This window comes from Carlito syrichta, unplaced genomic scaffold, assembly GCF_000164805.1.
Source record: "Carlito syrichta isolate Samal-C Ts95f unplaced genomic scaffold, Tarsius_syrichta-2.0.1 Scaffold302727, whole genome shotgun sequence".
In the NCBI taxonomy this organism is placed as follows: Eukaryota; Metazoa; Chordata; class Mammalia; order Primates; family Tarsiidae; genus Carlito; species Carlito syrichta.
In genome coordinates, this window is record NW_007246823.1 from 460,287 (window position 1) to 481,773 (window position 21,487).

A 21,487-nucleotide genomic window follows, 5' to 3' on the forward strand; every position below is an offset into this window, starting at 1 on the left:
CGGTGGCGGGTGTCGGGATGTCTGACTACGCCCCGAGGACGCCTTTGCAAACACTAGCGTGTTTGGCTTTTGGGGGGGGCGTCAGGCAGCCCCCGAGGCCATGTGTTATGTGCAGGCTTACCCTAACCCTCGGAACTTGACGTGGCAAGTTTCAGGTTCAGTATGTTAACACAAAATACTTAGGCTTTGCAGAACTTAGCGTAGCACAGTTTTCTCCAGAAGTAAAAACTCGGTGGATTATTCGGTCTAGCCCACCTTTCTCGATACTGTGTATCGCTTGAACATTTAGTTGAGATTCTGATTTTTTATTTTTGCTCTGTACCTTAGGGGGCACGTTCTTGGTTCCCTTCGGCTTTTGGGGGGCATTGACAAAGTGTTCTTTAGCATACGTAGATTTGGGGGTAGATTTTAAACTTAAGTTCATCATCTGCCGTAATCATTAAAAAGGGGGTTTTTATTCATTAAACTTTCTGAGAAAAATACTGCATCTGATTCCTATTCAGAATGTTAATTTGAAAGTCTAGAACCTCGCAGTTATTTCTTGGTGAATAGAAGTAATCAAAAGTACACATTGTACTCTAGGCTATATACAAATTGCTGAAGTTTTATCTGTGGAGCAATGTGATTTGCTTTCGATAAAGCATGCAAATACTTTTTCTTAAAAATCCAGAATTTTTTAAAAATCCAGAAGCAAAAATCACAAACATTGCTGAAATTGGAAATATCAAAATATCTGGCAATCTTGAGAGGGATAAAAGTGATATTTCAACAACTTCGGTACTGTAATAATAAAAGTAGGTCCTCAGAAGGCAAATCAAACATGTAGTAATTTTTAGAAAGTAAGATGCACTTTTAAAAATTATAGGTGTGTAAGTTAGCTCTTGACTTTTTTTTTTTTACATTATCTTTCTTATTAAAATTATTTTGGAATGGGTTGACTATTATCTTGAGAAGTTTCCCACTGTGATTATTTGTGGATAAACCAGTGATGGGGTTTTGCTAATGCAGCCTAACATTCTTTTATATGGAAGTAGATTTTTTTCTCATCTGTTAGTGCACAGAGCAACTTCAATATATAGAATTATGTATTCTACATCATGAAAAACCCATGTCACCAAATTCAAGTATCGAAATAATTTTGCTAGTAAGGAACTGTGGTGGCAGATTTCCAAAATAATTTGAAATTTAAAAATACAGATTTAGAGGTTAAAAATAATTTGTTGTAAAATGTGTTAACAGCTAAAGCTTAAGTAGTATGTTATTTAGTCTATTGCTGTTTAAAATAGGACCAAGAGAGTCTTTTCTAGTAATTTCTGAAAGAAAAGGTTAGCTCTGTTTTAACTTATCCAGTTGTTTAGTGGCAGTATTGTTCTGAGGCAAAAAGAGATGGTTTATCTTTTTCACACTTATTGTCAACGTACATGAAAAACAGACCTACCTCAAAAAAACAGGGAACTAGGAACCAGAGGAAGTGGTTCTAACCCCTGCCTTGCTACTGCTTAGCTTTGTGAACTTGAGCAAGTCTAGTTTCTTGATTGATAAGAGGATTCTAAGAAATTTTCAAGTTCTGCAAGGTCAGTGGTTCTCAAATCTTCCCTGGGGAGCTTTTTTAAAAACATTGATGCTGTTTCCATTGGTCTGGACCTCAGCCTGGGTTTAAAGATTTGTAAAAGTTCCCCAGGTAATTCTAATATGTGCCAAATTGAGAACCACTATGCAGTACTAGGTCTGTGTTTCTCAATTTTGGCTAATCATCAGAATCACTTTGGGGAATAAAGACTTTTGTCCTGCTCAGAGCAACTGAATCAGAATCTCTTGGGGAGGGTTGTGGCAATCTGTATTTTTCATAGGCTCCCTGGATAATTCTTAAGCTTGGAAAAAAATGAACTAATTAATTTGTGAGCTACCCAAATATTCTGCTTCCATATTGTAGCTATTTTATACTGTAATAAAAGTTTCTGTGAATTAAGTGGGAGAAAGGTTTATGAGATAACCTGGTATGTGGAGCTAGGCATTGTCTCAAGGATATCCTTTTTCTGGCATTTTTGAAAATTAAGATATAGTGTATGTGTAGGAAATAGGTGAAATCTACGATTTGTCTTTACAACTGCTTTGATTTTTATCAAATTAAAATATTACCATTATAGTTTATGTGAGAATGAGATTGTAAATGGAATTTATAGAATGCATACTTTTTTCCTTTAAGAAATTATTTTTTTGTACATGTTTTATATGATGAACATTTTTGCATAAGATTTGTTTGCCAAATGAATAACTTTAAAAAAAATACTCATTTGGTGTACTTTAAATACTTTCACACCTGGAGCTAAAATGTATTTTTATAAAGTGTTATTAATATAAAAATATCTGTAAATAAACTTGTGGCTATGTGGACTGTAATACAAAATGTCTGCATAAGCCTGAAGCCTAGTTTCTAAAGCTCTTTCAAAATAAATACTAAGATGGAGAAGAAGGAGTTGAGGGAAATCAGAGGGAGGTATAATCCTTGTCTGTCTTCATTTAATTCTTCTCTTTATTCATTTTTCTTAGGCACGATAGCTTCAGCCATCTAGCTTTATATTTCAGCTGGATGTTGACCCAATTAAAACAATTCACAAACAACTCTTGAAGGCTAAAGAAATACTATGAGTTCCTGCTTTGAAGACACATCTACTATAGAGTAGGAAAAGATAAATATAACCCAAATAACTGTTATAGAATTTCCTTTAACTTGCTAATAGTAAAAAATTTTACAGATCCTGTACTGTGGAAAAAGATAATTTAATGTGAACAGTATAAGAGCTTATAATTCTCAAAGAGTCTCTGATAGGATGCTATCAGTACTTTCCTTTGGTCATTCTTTGCCCATTGTAAACAACTTCCTCCACCTTCTTACCCTTCTCTCCTTGCTTTCCTTCCTTCTGTAAAACAAGAACAACAAAACTATAACTAGTCAGGATTGTAGTGAGTATGGCTTCCCATGTCGATTGAAATCTTGCCTAGAGACTACACTGGAGCAATCTGAAGGAATAAGGATAGAGAAGATGATTATTCTTTCCATTTGCAACAGGGCTTTCCTTTTATTTTCATGTGATAGGTAATCAAGGTAGTGTTACAAGGTTCAGTGGGCTGAGATCCCACAGGTACAGCCTAGATAAGAACCCATGTATGCAATCTCCTACTTGCAATATTGTTTTCACTCTTAACCTAAGTTTGCACAGGGAAGTAATGGAATGACATTCTGCCCTTTAATTATTAAGTAGTTTGGAATTGTTTTGTGGTACATTTGAGAGAGTCCTTCATTTTGAATAAAATCTTGGTTCTGATCCTTGTCTTTCTTCTCACTTGCTTAATAGTATTCCATTGTTAGTGATTTTTCTCATTTGTGAAGTAAAGTAGTTGAACTAGATTTTCTCTGATGCATTTCCCACTTTAAAAAGTCTATTTTAATTTTAAAAATTGAAGATACTTTTTCTCAGATCAGACTACACTATGTTTCACACAATGTCTGGTTTATAAATTACCATGTTTAGTGAATAAATGCCTTTCCTATCTAGCTGTTAAATTATTATTGATTCCTGAATCCACTAGCTTAGCTACTGTCGGAATTATCAAAGTGAGTTCTTCTTTAGCAAATATAAAAATTACTTTATATCAGATTCAGGTTTGATGTTGGAAAACACTCTATTAGGAAGACTTTTTTTCTCCGACTTTCATGAACAAATTATTTCATCCACTTTTACATTTCATGAATTAAATGTTCATTCTTCAACAGACTTATATTGTTTTCTTCTCTGCTAAGTATAATGTTGAGCACTGGCAAAACAAATCTGGACACATTGTGAACTTGCTCTCTAGGATCTTGTAATCTAGTTGGAGAAACAGATAAATAGCACAAATACTATAGTGAAGGTATGAATTGAGTGTGCAGTGGGGGTATAGATGAGGGTTCCTGGGAGACATAATGGAATACCTAGACCCGGAGGACGAATAACAGTTTGGCCTAGTAGAGGTAGAGATTTGCTAAAAGCATGGAGAAATGAAATAGCACAGTAGGTTCAGGGATGATGAAAGCGTTAGTATGTGGGTGAGTGTACAGCTATTTTGGGGAATAGGGAAAAGGCTTAAAAAATTGGGGGCCAGACCTTGAAGGATGTGGGAATCTCTTCAAAGTGTTTTAAGCGGGAGAATGGTCAGATGCATTTTATGATATGCTGCAGAGTATGTGTGTGTGTGTTGGGAGAAGGTGGAGGAAGTGAACTACAGGAAAGGAGATCAGAAGGAAGACAAGTTAGAAAGCTTTTCAATCATTTTCATTAAACATTAAGCACCTGATATTTAATATATATTCTAGGCATGGAGAATGCAGCAATAGAGAAAAAAATACTTGTAGTAATGAAGCTTACATTTTCTTGGGAGAGAGAGAAAATAAAACACATGGGAAAACAAATGTGTTAAATGGTGATAAAGCAGAAAGAAAGATGAGTCCAGTGGATATAGGGAGGATAATTCTATTGTAGATAGGGTACTTAGGAAAGCACTTACTGAAAGAATAATATTTGAGCAAAGTCCTGAAATAAGAGAGGAGGCTAGACCTGAGACATTTGAGGAAAGAGCATTCCAGATAAAGGGAATGGGAGGTGGAAAAAGCTTGGAGCCAGGAATGTGTCTGGTATGATTAAGAAAAAAAACAAGGGAGCTGCTTGACCAGAGAAAAGAGTGAGCAAGGGGGAGGATCATAAGAGATGAAGTTAGAGGGGTAACTGGTGATGGTATAGGACCTCGTAAACCATTGTAAAGACCTTGGATTTTACAAAGCCTCCGAGGGATTTGAGCAGAGGAGGGACAGGATTCTACTATGGTAAAAGGGTAGTAAAAGAAAACTGCTGTGGTAATCTAGGTGACAGATGATGATGGTTTGCATTGGGGGTGAAAATGATTGGATTTGGATATGGTTTGATGGGTTGTAGAACCAATAAGATTTGCTGGTGGCTGGATGTGGACTATGAGAGAAAAGAATGAGCCAAAACTACTATAAAAGTCTAGAAACCAGATGATTAAGACTTGACCAAAGGCACTGGCAATGAGGAAGTAGATGGCCAAATGTATGAGGTATTTCTTAGCATTGATAGAATTGGATAAAATATCTCAGAATTTTTAGCTGAGATGGTAGTTGAAAAGAATGACATCACCCAGCTTTGTGTGTTAAGAGGAAGAGCACAGAAATTTTTGAAAGCTAAGGGAGAAGAAAAGAAGGGACAGTCACAGTGCAGTAAAGGAAAATAAAGGTTAAAAATAGGTCACAGGATGCACAGCATTCTCAATTAAAACATTTTAATATTTGAGTGAAAAGGTACAGCAGGGTTTGCAAACTAGTTGCCTTCAGGCTAAAAATCTGCCCACATTGTTGTATTTTCCTGACAGGATGGTTTAACATATTTGTGTTTTGAAAACCGGTAAGTCTTGACTTGTGTTCTCCACCCTCCACAGTCTTATCACTCATACTCTTTGCAAACTCCTCACTCAAGGTGTGTGCTTCTTTTATTCAGATGCCTGACTACTTACTGTAGAGTTTGTGACCCTTTCTTACATATTAAGTAGAGTTCTTACCTGGACAGACTGGCTATCAAAAAAGCCCTCACAAAAGTGGGTGACCTTGAGTCACCAGAGTACTGTATTCTTTTGTGCCATGATGATCCCCAGAGTTGTGCAACACGGTGGCCTGCTTGTTTTTCAGGTTCAGAAACTGATTGTCTCAGAGCTGATCAGACTCAGGAATGTTAATTCATGCTAAAAAAAATAAATAAATAACAATAGCCGGGTGCAGTGGCTTAAGCTTGTAATCCCAGCACTTTGGGAGGCAGAGGTGAGGGGATTGCCTGAGCCCACGGGTTCGAGAACAGCCTGGGCAACTTGGCGAGAACTCTTCTCTACAATAAATTGAAAAATTATCTGGGCATGGTGGCATGCATCTGTGGTTCCAGCTACTTGGAAGGCTGAGGCAGAAGGATTGCCAAAGTCCAGCAGGTTGCCTCTCGGGTGGCCACAAGCGATCCACTGCACTCCAGCCTGGGCAACAGAATGAGACTCCAACTCAAATTATAATAATAACAGCTGGGTGTGGTAGCACGTGCCTGTAGTTCTGGCTACTTGGAAGGCTGAGGTGGAAGGATCGCTGGAGCCCAGCAGGTCGAGGCTGCGGTGGCTGTGAGCGTGCCACTGTACTCCAGTCTGGGTGACTGAGTGAGACTCCAACTCAAAATAATAACAACAACAACAGCTAACCTTTATTTGGTGTTTGCTATGTATGTGCTTTAGATGAATTATTTAATCCTTACAACCACACTAGGAAGTAGAGCCTATTTTTGTCCCCCTTTTTACAAATAAGGAAGAAGACACTAAGAGATTGGTAAATTTGCCAAGGTCACAAAGTAAATCAATAGGAACTCAAAATAATCTGGCTCCAGGTCCCACACTTCTATCTGAGCCTATATATCCCCATCACTAGAGAATGTATGTCCATGAAAATGCTAATTTATCCATGTAATGTGAGGGCTACATAAAATGCTATATGGAAAACCAAACTATCAAAAGTTGCCTACTGAACAAGACAATGGGATCACAACAAGGGAGTTGGTTATAAATGACTAGAAGTTTAAATGACATCCAGCTCTGATAAAGTGATACTATCATCTCCACAATGTAACTGTCAAGCAGTTACTTACATTGGTGGCTTACAGCAGTGTTCCCCAACCTTTTTGACATGAAGGACCAGTTTTGTGAAAGACAATTTTTTCTGCAGAAGGGGAGGAGATGAGCATTGGGCATTAGATTCTCAAAGAGCACGCAACCTAGATCCCTTGCATGAGCAGTTCACAATAGGATTTGTTCTTCTGTGAGAATCTAATGCCCCCCACCCATCTGATGGAAGGTGGAGCTCTACTGCCCACCGCTCACCTCCTTCTGTGCGACCTGGTTCCTAACAGGTCAGGGACCGGTATCAGTCCACGATCTGGGGGTTGGGAACTCCTGCCTTAAGGGTATCTTTCTCCTGGGTAGTGCTTACATGGGCACTGCCCATATTTGTCTTTGTTCCTTTCTCTTCGCTTCTATTGCCAGCCCCTTCCCCCTTTCTGGTAGTGTTTCGGTAAACTAGACCGGCTGCTTTCTCTCGTGGTCAGAGGCAAGAAGCTGAGGGCTGAGAGAAAATGGGTTTATTCTGTAACCAGGCAACAGGGAACAGGTTCCATATTGTTATTAGAGCCTGTTCAGAGAAACAGACTTTTTTTGTAAACATTTACAGCTTAAACATACAAGCTTTCATCTATCTTAGCTAATGATTAAAGTAATGCAAATTTAAACTACATGGGGGAAAAGGGTTATACCCAAAAGGTTTATCAACAGTCTTAAGAGATTTAAGACTTCCAAAGGAGTCCAGGAGGTTCTTATCTAGAACTTCAGCTTTTTCTTTAAGGTGCCTGCAGCTTCTCCACATTCTGTGGATATCAGAGGGTCTGGTGCTGGGCGACAGTTTTCTTGAGAAAGGCCATACAGAAAGAAAGGGAAATTACATTCCAACAGTAAGGACAGTGCTGGGAAAGGTGGATGAATGTGCACTTTTAAATCTGTGTGTGCTTTACCTTCAGCCTGATTAATCTTTGTGAAATAAAGAAAAGACTAGTTTCTATTATTTTAATGGGAGCTTTTTTCGTAAATGAACAACTCTTGGTTTTTAGCTTACAGCAGTAAATTTCTTTTCATTGCATGTTAATATCATAAATCCAGTTAATCATCTTTTACTTGGTTCTGTGTGCCTGATTTCCTAAACATTGTTCTGGTAAATCGTTTGGTTTTCTGATTGAGCTCTTTGAGATCATTCTTATTACCAGTATGTTTTTTGGGGTGCTTGGGTTCTGGAGGTGTTGTTTGACTGCTGATGCTATGTATCAGCCAAGATGGTGGTCATTAAATGACCTTAACAAGAACAGTTTCAGCAGATTTTTTTTATTCTTGGTAAAGGGCAAGCTTTTTGTATTGTAAATGATTTCATATTTGTTTTCTGCTTTGCTTTATTTTTAACGTGAGCTCTAGCTTAACGTTAATACTTCAAATAAATGTTTTAATACTATCATAAATCAGATCCACATTCTTGAGTGGCAAATAAATAACCAAAGCAAGTCCCAAGTTGTTTTTAAAGAGAGTCATAAATTCATTATTATTAAAAGTATAATATAAAACTATATAAAAATCAATTACAATATGTTCAAAAAGTTGGTACAAAAATAACCTAAATTTGGAACTCTCATGATACTCAATATTTTACATATATCATAGTTTATAATTCCCATACTGTACTTCATTTGGACTTATAGAAAGAGCAGATACTAATATCTTCGTTTTATAGTTTAGGAAACAGATTCAGAGGGTAAATAACTTGTCCAGGGTGACTAAGCAGCTGAATGATAACTGCATCCTGTCTGTGGTATTCAGTTTCACTACTCTTTACGTTGCTTCATAATGATAGGTTGCTCTGGTATCAGATGCTGGTTTGGGATATTGGACACCTACAAAGGTCTTTCTTTTGAATATTACTGAATCACAGACAACTTCATCTTAATTAACTATAAATTCATCTTGACACCTTTGTGTAAATGCTAAAATATGCCTTTTTTCTAAATTTTAAAGTGTTAAAAATTAAACTTAAAAAGAATATAATCTTTATTTATGTTTTAAGAGAATATGAAATCAGTTAAATCTAGCTAACTTAGCCAATTGAGATCTGTAAGTTTTTAGCTGTAGAAAGTAGGCATTCTACCACTGTGTACAAGTTTCAAACTATAAGGGAATTCATTGAAAATGCATAGAGAGCAGAAGAACCAACACCTCTTATGCTTGGATTTTTCTTGATGATTGGCAGTTGGACAATAAAATGGTGTTAGATCACTAGTGCTTATGTGGGGTTGAGTTTTTTTATAATCTCTGCTGTTATAACCGTAAGGGAGATTGTGAGTTGATTTTTACATCCTTTGAATATATAAGATTCTGTTTGAAAGTTATATTTTGTGTAAACAAATGGAAATGGAAGTAAACAATGCCTTGACATAAGAAGTACCTACATATTTTGGCTGTACATATACTGAACCAAATACTTTTTTTTTTTTGAGTTGGAGTCTCACTCTGTCGCCCAGACTGGAGTGTATTGGCCACTCCCGGCCACTGCAGCCTTGACCTGCTGGGCTCCTGCGACCCTTCTGCCTCAGCCTTTCAAGTAGCCAGAATTACAGGCATGTGCTACCATGCCCGGCTGATTTTTTGATTTATTGTAGAGATGAGGTCTCACCAAGTTGCCCAGGCAGGTCTCGAACCACGGGCTCAGGCAATCCCCTCATCTTAGCCTCCCAAGGCGCAGGATTACAGGCTGAGCCACCGAGCCTGGCCCAAATACTTTTTTATAAATGCCAAATGACTGACTGTGAAAATCAATATTTGTCAAAGGTGGGACTGAAGTCAATATCATTGACCAGGGGTGGTGGGTCATGTCTATAATCCCAGCACTTTGGAAGGCCAAGGCGGGAGAATCACTTTTGAACCCAGGAGTTCGAGACCAGTTTGGGCAACATTGTGATACCTTGTCTCTACAAAAAATACAAAAATTAGCCAGGTCTGGTGGTGCATGTCTATAGTCTCAACTACTGGGGAGGCTGAGGCAGAAGGATCGCTTGAACCCAGGGGGTTGAGGCTACAGTGAGCCATAATAGCACCCCTGCACTCCAGACTGGGCGACAGAGTAAGACCCTGCCTCACAGAAAAATAAATTAAAAATTATCAGAGAATAAACTCCGGCATATGTGAGGAAATATGAAATGTTATCCCTGAATAACAAATGTTATTATTTGTTGTTAGAAATTTGAGTAATCTTATTTTAAGAGTAGGACATCTTAGTGTAGTACTGATAATTTCTCAGCATTTCCTATTGTAGTTTATTCCTGTGATTACTGTAACGCATGTACAGATACTAAATAAAGGGACACCTTCAACTGAGGTTAGTGGAATACAAGATAGTTATAGGAACTGTTTTTCCTCTAACTTTGTGTGTGTGTGTGTGTGTGTGTGTGTGTGTGTGTGTGTGTGTGTGTGTGTATGCCAAATGACTATGAAAATCAATATTTGTCAAAGGTGGGACTGAAGTCAGTATCATTGGCCAGGGGTGTTGGGTCGTATACACACATACACAACACACACATATATAACATCTGGAGCACAAATGGGTATGTTGTACATAAGTTTGGGAGGTTTCTCTCCTCATAAAATGTTGAAATGAGAAAGTTAATATTCTGGTTTTAATTCATGTACAAAAACTGAACAATCCACAAATAAGATTTTTCTTAAAAGATTTATAGAATAAAAGTTATAGTCTTTAAAAATGATTCTGTTTAATGTTATAAATACTCGTATGCCAAACAATTTATCAGAGTTGAAATTTGATATATAATCTTCATTATTCTGCTCTGTGTTTGTCATTAACATTTTATAATTGTCACCTGAAAAATGATATAATATTCTTCTTAAAGTCATTAGCTAACTCAATATTTGAAAATTGTTAATTTCTTTTATACGTAAGTCAGCTTTCATAATCAACTGAGGCATGTCCTCTTGCATTAATAATGTACATTTATACTTCAGCTAATTGATAAAATTTCAACATATAGAACACACAAAGAGATTTTCATTCCAAGTTATACCTAAGGTACCCTTTTTTTTTTTTTTTTTTGAATCAGTCTCACTCTGTTGCCCAGGCTGGGGTGCAGTGGTAGCAGTGGTATGATCACAGATCACCACAGCCTTGACCTCCTGGGCTCAGGTGATCATTCTGCCTCAGTCTCCCAAGTAGCTGGGACTACAGGCACACCACCATGCCTGGCTATTTTTAAAGATTTTTTTGTAGAAGCAAGGTCGCACTGTGTTGCCTAGGCTTAAAATACCTTTTTAAATTGGAAAGTGAATATTTGATACTAACAGTAAATCTAAATGATTTGGCTTTTGCATACTTGAAAAAAATACTCTTACCTTTTTGTTACACTTATCAGATATAATGGTAACCAATGATCATGCAGTCTCTGATCATGTGACATTTAGGGATACCAGAAATGACTTGAGGTGGGCCAAGGCAGAATTGGAGAAGCATACTTTAGCTGGATACTTAGGCCAAAGTCTAATTTGGACCGTTTCCTATAAAAAAATGTACTCCACCACACTCCCCAAATCCTGGAGCACAGTACCTCATAATTACAGTTAATATGGTATCCGATGCTGGATGAGGATAGTTTTCTTTTCCCCTTGTGATTTACCTGGAATATGCATATTTTACCTGTTCCAGATAGTTTTTCACGGATACTTATAGACCAGGTGCCCTTTTGGAATATTACTATGTAACAGGCAATTTCACCCTGGTTAATTGTAGGTTCATCCAATAAGCATTTCTAAATAACTGCTATATGAAAATAGTATGGAAAACAAACTTTTTCACCAGAAGATTATTTTCTGATACTCATACTCAACAGGAATTTTATCTGCTGAGATTCGTTTCTGTGGAATTTATAGCTTCTCCAGTCTGCAGCAGAGATCCTAAATCAAGAGAATAAATCAAAATGTAATGAAAGTACATCAATTCTAGCTTACTTACATATTCAAGAGAGTAAATGAAATATGAAAAAGATTAATTTTTAAAATGTAGTCCCCCAAAAGAAAACTATGGCAAGCTAATTCATAATTTTGGTTTATTTGCATAATACTCTGCTTACGACATAAAGGATATCTAAAGAATGGTGTGGTTTTCATGATGTCAAGCATACAAGCTTAAGGGCATATTTTATACTTCTTAATTTCCTGGATTAATGTACAGCAGTACTTCTTGCATCTGGCATTGGATAAGGGCAGATAATTAGGCACTAACAGATATTTTATTACTAGAAAATTTTGTGGAAACATTTATGAAGGAAGTCTAAATAAAATACATGGTATGCCTTTCCATCTTACTAAACAGATAGTTACTGATTTATCCTTTACTTAGTTACTTTGGATCATCATAGACATCTGTTGTAACCATGATCACTGTGGACACTAGATACCATTCTCCATCTTATGTTTTATTGTTACTTTGGGGAGACTTTGGGACTATTGGAGGCATTCATGCAGACTACTGCAAGCCTTGCAAAAATGATGGCATAAAGTAGAAATACCTTTAGTCTAGCATACTCATTCTATTTAAATACGTATATTCCAGGTAAATCACACGGGGGAAGGAAACTTTATTTAAGGACTTTCTAGTAGATACAGTTCTAGGTAATTACTTAAGTTTATGGCGGCAAAGGTGATTGATTCATCCCATTTGGCAGATAAGAAAACTGAATGTTGAAAGGGTGGGATAATTTGTTCATGTTCATACAGGTAGTGTGTAATTGGGAAGCAGAATTTGAACACAAATCTGTCTGGTTCTAGAGCTTTTTGTTCTTTGCTACTATGCTATATTTATAAGTAATCAGTCTTAGCATATCACAAGTTTAAAGCATTAAGTGTCCTTTTAAGAAATCTGTTAGCCAGGTGCGGTGGTCCACACCTGTAATCCCAGCACTTGGAAGGTGAAGGCGAGAGGATTGCCTAAGCCCATGGGTTCGAGACCAGTCTCGGCAACATGGCGAGATCTCGTCTCTACAATAAGTCAAAAAATTAACCAGGCATGGTGGTGCATGCCTGCAGCTCCAGCTACTTGGAAGACTGAGGCAGAAGAACTACCCAGGTCGAGGCTGCAGAGGCTGTGAGCGTGCCACTGCCCTCCAGCCTGGGTGACAGAATGAGACTCTGACTCTGTTGTTACTGGTTCTTGTTCTTGTTTAACACTCCTGTTTTAATTTCTAGGTTCAAGTGAGCTCACCTTGCCAGAACCCTGTGTCTTCATAAATACGAGGATTTTTCTTTTTGTGCTTTGTTTTGTTTTTAGTTTGGGCCCTCCTTTAACTTTAGGTGGAAATTGCCCTCCTCGCAGTCACCTACCTCACTGTATTCCACTCTCTTTTCGTTTAGCCCTTTTTTTTGTTTAGGCCTTTTTTGAACTGCAGACTTGGACAATAGTAGTTTTCATTTCTTCTAGCATTCCTCTCTTTTCTTTCCATCTTTTGACTTTGGTATGGAGGCTTTTATCTAGTGGACTGATACTAAACTGAACCACCCTTTAATCAACTTGTATTGGACCCTGAAATGAAATAGGGTGACTCGTTTTCTAGCTTTGTGTGATTTGGTTAAGTCTTTTTACCTCTTTTTTTTTTTTTTAAGTCTGTACAATAAAAAGTTTGGACTAATGTTCTTTAAGCACTTAAAAAATTACTGTTTAAGAGCAAGAAAACTCTATAGCATCTAATAACTCCAATTCTCATATTATCAACTCAGTTGGACTGCCCTGGTGGCCACCATTTCCTGAAAAACATTAAAACAACTCCTGAGGATTTGAAGTAAATCATATCATTTTATTTTATGATCCAGTGACATTGGCCTTGTCTCAGTTCATATAGTATGTCATGCTCTCTTCTACACAGAAAATTTGCTCATCCTGTCTCCTCTATCTGCAGAGGTTGCTCTTATACTGTCTCAGTTTAGCATCTCAGTTTATTCACAGCTTCCTTGGGCAAGACCTTCCAGACTTCCCTGACAGATAACTTTCCCTTATTGTGTGCTCTCGTAGCACTATTTACCTCCTTCATATACTTGTACAGATATTTTATGTTTATTTATGTGATTCTTTGATTGGTGTCTGTCTCTCCTACCACTAGATTAAAAACTGAATGAGAGAAGAAACCATGTCTTTTATTATTGCTTACCATTGTATCTCCACTGACGAGGTGGTAAATAAATATGTGTTAAATGAATGCATGGCCTTTTTTTTTTTAAGCTGGAGGGACATAAAATTCTTATATACATATTAGTTTTTAAGAATTACTAGTCTAGATATGGGTTTCATCCCTGGATTAAGTCAAAACTTGAGACAATTGTATACTTGCATAGTTTTACCTTATTCCTTTATTTAATTGCTTTTCCTTAATTGAACTTGGGTAGGGTGCTGTAAGCAATACACTTTTATATTGGTTATATGAATCCTTTTGAGGACAGTATCTGTCATAGCAAGTATTGTCCATTGTGAAGGATAATATTGTCTTTATGAGAACTGAGGAAAAAAATGTGCTTCTCTTGAGCAACTGGTCTGTTTTGTCTTGGAAGCACTGTTACCTTATGCCTAATTTATGTTTCCTGAAGCTCAAAGCCAGGTTTGCCATTCACATCTAAAAATTAGGGGTTTCTGGCATAGTCCTGTATAAACCAATCTCAGTTTAGCTTCATCTTAATCTCTAGAATTTTAACTGTGGCTTATTTACACATTTTACAGTTTGGTTGGCCAGGTGCAGTGGCTCACACCTGTAATTCCAGGCCTTTGGAAACTAAGGCCAAGGTGGGAGGCGTGCTTGAACCCAGGAGTTCAAGACCAGCTCAAGCCACATAGTGAGACATCACCTTTACAAAAAATAAATTAACTGGGCATGGTGGCTGTGCTACTCAGGAGGCTGAGGCAGAAGGATCACCTGAGCCTAGGAGATCCAGGCTGTGGTGAGCTGTGATAGTCCTGCTACATTTCAGTCCAGGTGACAGAATGCGACCCCCACTCAAAAAAAAAAAAAGACTTTATAAATACCTTTCAAGCAACAGCATAAACACCATCATAACCAATAAGTAGATTTAGCTAGTAAATAAAGCTATATTAATCTGCTTGCTGAGTAACAAATGAGTTCAGGATGTCTCTTGACATTGAAAATGAAAGAGATAACTATAGAAAATAAGTTGGTTACATATTGGGAGGAATTAAGTTCTAATTGGTTCCTCTTGGAGACTGGAAATTCTCTCTTCCACGTTTTTTTCTGCTTAAGTCACAAAAGCACAGAAAACCTCTTTGCTTAACAAAGAAGTCTGAGTTGGAATATAAGTGTCTATTAGACTCAGGATTATATAGCAGCACTTGAGTATGCACATACTGGGAACTTTCCCCTTGACCATTTTGATCCCCGTTAGTCTTGTGGAAATAGAATGGAAAGTTACATATTCACTATATGTATTATAATGTTTTTAGGAGTTCTGACTGAAGCCTTGGCACTTAGCCTACTGAATATTAGAGTTCTTTTAGTGTTTTTCTGTTGCAAAGTAAACTTTTATACCATCAATGAAATAACAGTTCTGCCATAGCATATACAACTCTGGAAACTAGGCATTGGAAGACTGAGACAAGAATAACCCACGACCATTAAGAGTATAAGGAGAGACTGGAAATCACTTTAGATTGCTAGCCAAAGATTACCTCACTTTAACCAGAGATCACATCTGTTTTTCTGAGTCCACTTTTGAGTACCAAGTTACCTTTACTTTCAGTTTGAGTATAGATTGGTCAGCAAGAAATCTAGAACTATGCTATTGTCTATAACCACAATGATTTTAGATTAGTCTGTTGTACTTATAGGGCTTTATGGTTCTATTTGTCTTTTCAGTCAATGTTATTAAACAAGTTTTGATAGCTTTTCAAGCTAAGTAACCCCCATTCAGGGAAATGTATTCCTTCAGACACTCCCAGAGATTCATGGTTTTCTGAAAGTCATGGGAAGGAAATATCTAAAATGGTCTAATTATTACATAGAGTTATGTGTATATGCAAATTAGGTTCTGATGAGACAGATATGAATAAATATGTTATTGATTCAGGAAATAAAAGTTAGGAGGGCCACATATAGTTTTAAAAACAAAAAAAGAGTCCAGGCTCGGTGGCCCAGCCTGTAATACTAGCACTTTGGAAGGCCGAGGGTAGTGGATTGCCCAAGTCCGTGGGTTCTAGACCAGACCTGGCAACTTGGTGAGACCTAGTCTCTACAATAAATCAAAAATTAGCCGGGCATGGTAGGGTGTACCTGTAGTTCCGGCTATTTGGAAGGCTGAGGCGGAAGAATCACGGGAGCCCGGCAGGTCGGCGCTGGGTTGGCTGTGAGAGTGCCACTGCACACCAGCCTGGGAGTCAGAGTGAGACTCCAACTCAAAAACAACTTGGTGAGACCTCATCTCTACAATAAATCACAAAAACTAGCTGGACGTGGTGACATGCATCTGTAGTTCCAGCTACTTGGAAGGCTGAGGCAGAAGGATCACCTAAGCCCAGCAGGTCGAGGCTGCGGAAACCGTGAGCATACCACTGCACTCCAGCCTGGGTGACAAGAGTGAGACTCCAACTAAGAAAAAAAAAAAAAGAGGAATTACTTACTTATAGCAAAAATGAATAAGAAAGGATTTCTCAGTTATCTGGGTAAAAATATCTTACATAGAGTTAAACAAAATTTGCAAAGGTTCTCATAGGTTTATTCAGAGTGTCAAGCTAACTAAAATGTACAATATTGCCCATATATTTGTACTAAGTCCTGTTTCTGTAGGAATTTGTATTCGGGTTGAGGCTTTGACAAATTTTAAGATTAGCTTACAGAGTAAAACAAAGTAAAAATTCTGTGGCTGCGGATAGTCAAAAAGAGTAATCTGAGTTTCTACGAGCTAAATATATTCCAGAAGATTTAAGAATGTATTGGGGCTGGACTTGGTGGCTTAGCCTGTAATCCCGCGCTTTGGGAGGCCGAGGTGAGTGGATTGCCTGAACCCGCGAGTTCGAGACCCGCCTGGGTGACTTGGCGAGACCTCATCTCTACAATAAATCAAAAATTAGCTGGGCGTGGTAGCGTGCGCCTGTAGTGCCAGTTATTTGGAAAGCTTAGGTGGAAGGACTGCCGGAGCCCAGCACATTGAGGCTGCAGTGCCACTGCACTCCCTTCTGGGCGACAGAGTGAGACTCTGACTCAAAAGCAAACAAACAAACAAAATGTATTGGATAAAGAATAAGCATAAAAGTGCTTTGAAGGCTGTTGGTCTTCATCAGATTATATCACTGATAATTTTAGAGCAGAACTGTTTATGAAACTGTAACAAAGTGAAATAAGATAAGCCACCAGTATGTAAATCTCCAGGGTCCAGTTTAGGGATAAGTGTAAAATCACAAAAACTCATGTCAAGTTGCTCTTCCATGACTCTAGTATTACAGACAGTATTTTTCCTTAAGGGGAAATACCTAGTTTGGGGGGTGGGTAAGGTAGGGAGTTAGTTCAAGGCTTAATCAAAAGGACCATATACATATGCTATTGAGGGAAGAGATTAGGCATGGACAACCCCCCAAACCCTAGACCCAAGCAAGTTATCTGTCAAGCATGCTGACAGAGTAAGTCAGCAGGGTTCTGACAATTTGTTATGCACATAGACAACAAATGCATGATCATAGTGTCAGCTCCTCATGACTTTACCCCACAAGAAAACACTGAAACCAAAGGGGCCAGATGATAGGTAACATGAGTGGTGGGCACTCTATTACTGAGGAACAGTTTTCATATTATAGCTAAGCAATTTTTTTCTTTGCCTACAGCTATATCCTAAGAAGTGAGTAAAATTGTAAATCTCAGACCTCATTGGAACCAGGAAAGGTAGAAAAACTGCCTTATAACAACCTCCAACAAAATAGGGAGGCGGGTGAGAAGTAGCAGCACTTAATAATAATACCTGTCTTTTCATATGCTAGAGGATCACAGGGCATTCTGCAAATGCTTAGGTCAGCCTGTATTGAGCCTTACCCATGTAGCCTATGTGGAGACATGCAAGGTTTCCAGGGCACCTGAACAGAGCAGTTCCCCTACCTTATTATCTATGGTAAGGGAGAAATGACTGTGAATTAGTACAAAAGCATGAAAAGAAAAATGTTACAAGTAATAGTTTCAAGCATCTAGGAAATTTGTGTTCTCTTGGTCTTAGGATATGCAGTCTACTTCTATTAAATTGTCTGCTCCCAAGCCGGGCTCGGTGGCTCAGCCTGTAATCCCATGCCTTTGGGAGGCTGAGGTGAGTGGATTGCCTGAGCCCACGGGTTCGAGACCCACCTGGGCAGCGAGACCTCATCTCTACAATAAATCAAACAATCAGCCGGGCGTGGTAGCGCATGCCTGTAATTCTGGCTACTCGGAAGGCTGAGGCGGAAGGATCACTGGAGCCCAGCAGGTGAGGCTGCAGTGGCCGGGAGCAGCCACTACACTCCTGTCTGGGCGACCAAGTGAGACTCCAACTCAAAAAAATAAAAAAGTTAAAATAAATAAAATAAATAAATTGTCTGCTTCTGGACTGTGAAAAAATCCTGGAAATCATGATGCAGTCACTTACTTGGTACATTCTGGAAAATGTCTTTTTTGTGGCAATCATATTAGCTAATTCCGGGAAGTTTGTGTTCATTAGTAATGTCATTGTACTATCATCCATTACTGTGCTGTTACTTTATTTCGGTGACAAAGCTGGAATTAAACTCCAGCTTTCCTCCCATGACATCTTCTCTTTCTGTTATGCAACACATGCTTTTCACATGTTCATCCATCTGGAGTACTTGTGTTTCTTCTAGAAGTTTTTAATTTGTAGCTTGTAACAGGAGCCTTTAGGCAAACAAAGAAAAAGCAGAAACTACCTGTGGAGGTAAGACTGATTAGCTGAGGTTTATTTATTTTAATAGCTAACAATATTGGAATGGAGAAAAGTAGAATTTTCTATTGAGGTATTTATCAATTTATAAAGATTTAATGAATAATTACCTCAGAAGAAGAACATCATGGGCAGTGAGAGTACTGACTAATTTATACCATAGTGTAATATAATTTTCCCCAGTTGCCTCTGATCAAGATATTTAAATCTAGAGAAAAAATATTTTTTAACTTTATTTTTAAATTTTTTTATTTTTGAGTTGGAGTCTCACTCTGTCGCCCAGACTGGAGTGCAGTGGCCGCTCCCGGCCACCGCACCCTCGACCTGCTGGGCTCCGGCAATCCTTCCACCTCAGCCTTCCAAGTAGCTGGAATTACAGGCATGCGCTACCACGCCTGGCTGATTTTCTTGATTTATTGTAGAGATGAGGTCTTGCTGCCCAGGCAGGTCTCGAACCCACGGGCTCAGGCAATCCACTCACCTCAGCCTCCCAAAGGCTCAGGATTACAGGCTGAGCCACCGAACCTGGCTAACTTTATTTTTTTAAGAACAGCTTTATTGAGATACATTTCACACTTCTAAAGTGCTCAATTCACTGTTTTTTAGTATATTCAGCATAGGACAATCATTACTGCTATCTAGTTTTAGAATATTTCATCACCCCAGAAAGAAACTCCATATCCATTGTCAATCACTCCCAGTTTTTTCCCCTCTAATTTACCTAGTAATTCATAAGCTACTCTCTGAAAAATGAAAAGAAATGGATCTGCCATAGAGATAAAAATCTTTAAAAAATAATTTTATTAACTGGACAGCTATTTACAAGTCTTTGGTAAAAGAACATGAACATGCTGCTTGCTTGAAAAGGACATAATTACTGTATTAACTTTATGTCAATAAAATGTCACCTCTATTTAATTGACTTGGGAACTTCTTTTTTATTACGTTTTTAAAAACAACTTGAGTATAGTAAACAAAACAGCTCTTAGAATAGTGTTGTGCTAGTTCAAAATCTAGAAAATGTTAAGCACTTTTAATTAATTGTATTTTCTTTTCTGTTGCTGGTTTTTTCTCAAGACCACTAGATCAGTATCTGATACATTACTAGGTGCTGTTATCCATAACCATTACTGTGCTGTTACTTTATTTTGGTGATAAAGCTGGAATTAAACTCCAGCTTTCCTCCCATGACATCTTCTCTTTCTATTACGTAACACATGCTTTTAATATGTCCCAAAGCTGACTATTTAATGCATTTGGAAACAGTTCATAGAAGTCTGAATCATTTTCTTTATTTCCTCTCTCTTCCATTTTTTGTAACCATGCAGAAATTTGCAAGTTTAAATCTGCTATTATATGAATGTTGAAATGATAAATAGGCTAAGAGAGGAGAAAGACAACTTCTTAAAAAAGCTTGCAGTGTTTTGTGTCACATAACAAATATAAATGGCCCATATTCACACTTTAAGAATTTGTATAAAGTAGGACGTAAATGTGTAGGCCTACTTTGTTGTTAAACAGCTCTCATCAAAATACTAAATATGAATTAGTGGTTTCTAGATATAAAATTTGTTACGCTTTAAGGAGCGTAAGTTGAGAGAGAGAGAGAGATGGTAAAAGAAAGGATAAACACTCATCTTTTTTTGGTCATGTGTATTTTGAATTTTATTGTGTAAATATAGACAGTAATGTGTACAATACTTTTAACTTGATAAATTTTACAAGTACGTATAATGTATAATAGTAAACACCACATATATATACAGAATATTTCTGTATATATCTGATTTTATAATACAAGCTGGGGAAAAATACCAGTGACTTTATAGCCAATATTGGGTGGTATCATATGTCTGTTCTATAGTGCAAGAGTTATGGGTATCATATATTCAATTATTCAGTAAACAGCAGGGTACCATTTAGGTGCTAGATATACATCTCTGAAAGACAGTCATATATCCTGCTTTCAGCAACCAGTAAATGAGTCATTTGAACATAATATGCAGAGTGCAGTAATGAAAGAAATTAGAGTTATTAGGGGAGTTCTTAGGATGGAGCATCTCACCTAAACCTTAGTGGTAACCTTAGAGTCATCGCAGAGGAAATGACATCTAAACGGGGTCCTAAATATTGAATTGGAATTAGCCAAGTGAAGAGGGGTTTGTGAAGTGAACAAGGCAGTGGAGTTTTTAGGCAATGTTTAAGGCTTGGAGACTTGAGAAATTGAAAGTAGCAGGGTAAGCAGAAGGAATCATTGAAGATTATCTTTTTATTATAGAAAACTTTAAACATATAAAGAATGTGTAGTAGAATGAATACTTGTATACCCAACCCACAGTGGCAGTGGTTACCAACTCAAGGCCAATTTTGTTGAGACCACTTCCGTTATCTCCAGTGGATTATTTTGAAACAAAGTTGAGCTATCATGTCATGTCATTGAAGATTTATAGTAGGAGACTAACATGATCTGTTTTGCATTTTAGAAATTACATATTCCTGGTAATTCTAAAATGCCTTTAAAATAAATTATTTTATGTATTCATCTTTCTATATATATTTGTTCTTTGCATTAAAAATACTAGTAATGAATACTTTGGCTTCTATAACTATAAGATATCATAATCAAAATATAAGTTTATTTCTAGAATTTAGCCTTCATAATAGCAAATATACTAGTATTGGAATTGCTAGTGGAATTCAATTCATAGTTTTACTATGAAAATCTTTTATAGATTCAGGTTGAGAAATATACAGTTCTTTTGTGGTTCAGTTTTTGTTATTTATCTACGTTTTGAAATTTGTTTACTTATTGAAGTTTACTTTGTTGCAATTTTTTTTTTTTTGAGTGGGAGTC

At 37.4% G+C, this 21,487-nt stretch overlaps 1 protein-coding gene across 1 annotated transcript in view; it reads left to right on the forward strand.

Annotated features, from left to right (window-relative positions):
* ZC3H6 (zinc finger CCCH-type containing 6) overlaps nt 1–21,487 on the forward strand; it is a 55,487-nt gene that overhangs the window by 887 nt on the left and 33,113 nt on the right. The window lies entirely within an intron of this gene.